A 2,057-nucleotide genomic window follows, 5' to 3' on the forward strand; every position below is an offset into this window, starting at 1 on the left:
CAGTCAAGGTACCTCACATATAGATCATCTAGGACCTCCCATCACAGCCCAAATATAAACAGACCTTTCTACTTCTGTGTTGCTACAGCTCTCTTAGTGGAAAAACTGCTCCTCCCTTGGGGCGTACTCTGTCTCATCTCTTCACTTCCCAAATTCCGCAGGGCTGCAGCCTTCCTTAGCATGGCCCCTCTCCTTCTAAAAAATACTTTCAGTAAATCTTACTTTTTCTAAATCTTGCTGACCTGTAATTCTTTTCTATGCTACATCAGCAGGGAAGAACCGAGGGACAATGCACAACACCACCATCCTCCCCCATGTTCTGGGGCGGCACCAGATTTCATATTACCCCAGCAGTAACAGTTGGAAGGGGCAGAAGTAGTGCAGGCCCTGTAAACTCTCAATACTCAAAACAAGCAAAAACTCCCTTCAATGGCAGGGGCCCAAACTGAGAAGGATTTTCTGAGAGCAGAATCCAAATTGGGCAGAACAGACAATGGTGACCAAAAAATAGAAATGAAAGAGAAAAGAGAAGGGAGGAGAGGAGGGGAGGGGAGGGGAAAGGAGAAAGGAAGAGAAGAGGTAAGAAAAAGAGAAGAGAAGGAGAGAGAGAGGGAGGGAGGGAGAGAGGGAGTTAGGGAGGAGGAAGGGAAGGGAAGGAGGCAGGGAGAAAGGGATAGAAGGTTTCAGTGAAAGAGAAAAGGTAAAACAAGACCTTTTATGTAACATTTCGTAAAATAACAGAAGAGAGAAAGCTAGAGTCATGCAGCATAAAAAGCAATTCTGACCCACCCTTCCTCTTGAAAGTTCAGAAAATTCATTTCATGTAAAAATAAGCATCATAAAAAGATCGTAGTCAAAAACCCATACAAAGTTGTCATAAGAAAAATGAGAATAATGAGCCATATCCCTATAGATAATGAAGGCATTACAGAAATATATGCCCACAGAACACATGCTTCAAAACATAAAGACTGTATCCTAATACTTAAAAATGAGTCAACAAAAATTAAGAAAGTAATAAAAGATACAAAAGATACAAATCATAATGAGAAGTCCTCAGAGATGTGCTAGAACCAATGAAAGAACTAGGAATAAAAGAAAAACTCATTAAAGAATGAAAAGTAAACTAAAAGGAACACAAGAGCAAATAAACACAGCAGATAATGCCTAAGAGAATCAGAAGGTAAAATGGTAGGAAATTCTTAAGCAAACCAAAAAATGGAAGATATAAATAGGAGTCAAGAGAAAGTAACTATGTTGACAGCAAGCAAAAAGATCTAACATATGTATAACAAGTCACTGAAGAAAGAAACCAAAGCTAGAGAGTCAATCAAAAGCAAAACACTGTAATTAAAAAAACAAAACAAACAAACAAAAAAAAAAACTGCAACTTTCCTGAAATAAATAACTTGAAACAACACTGGGTTCTTGGGAAAACTGACCCAGAATATTCAACAGAGACATATTCTACAACATATTCTACGATGCCTTTGGGAATACAGGCAAAAAAAAATAAAGTCACTTATCAGGAAAATCAGGTTGGTATTAGACTTACCTGCATCAACACTTCCTTCCAGAAGCAATAGAAAGCATATTTAAAATTTTAAGGGAGAACAGCATGAGCCAAGAATGATATGTCTAGCTAAACTGACTTTCAAGTATAAAGGTCATAAATAAACTATTATACAACTCAGCTTTGAAGGCCCTGAGCATCACTTCTGCCACACTCCACTTGTGCCTGAAGCAGTCATAAGTTCTCAGAGTCAAGGGTAGGGACATAGATCACACCTCTCAATGAAAGTCCAAGAATTGTGGCCATGTTTTACAACTGCCACCAATGTTACATGAAGGGGAGAGACCCTCAGTAAGGGTAATTATTGCAACCAATTGAAACACATTAAATATTCTTCGATCCATGAGTTCATAGTTATTTTTAATCCCTACTTGATCACCACTGGAGGATCAATTTGATTTACAAAACTGTTAGAGCAACCAAGGCAAGTATATATCCTGCCTTTCCTTTATAAACTATACCATCAAGTAACCAGAGTAGAGGA

This window comes from Rousettus aegyptiacus, unplaced genomic scaffold (assembly GCF_014176215.1).
Source record: "Rousettus aegyptiacus isolate mRouAeg1 unplaced genomic scaffold, mRouAeg1.p scaffold_m13_p_6, whole genome shotgun sequence".
In the NCBI taxonomy this organism is placed as follows: Eukaryota; Metazoa; Chordata; class Mammalia; order Chiroptera; family Pteropodidae; genus Rousettus; species Rousettus aegyptiacus.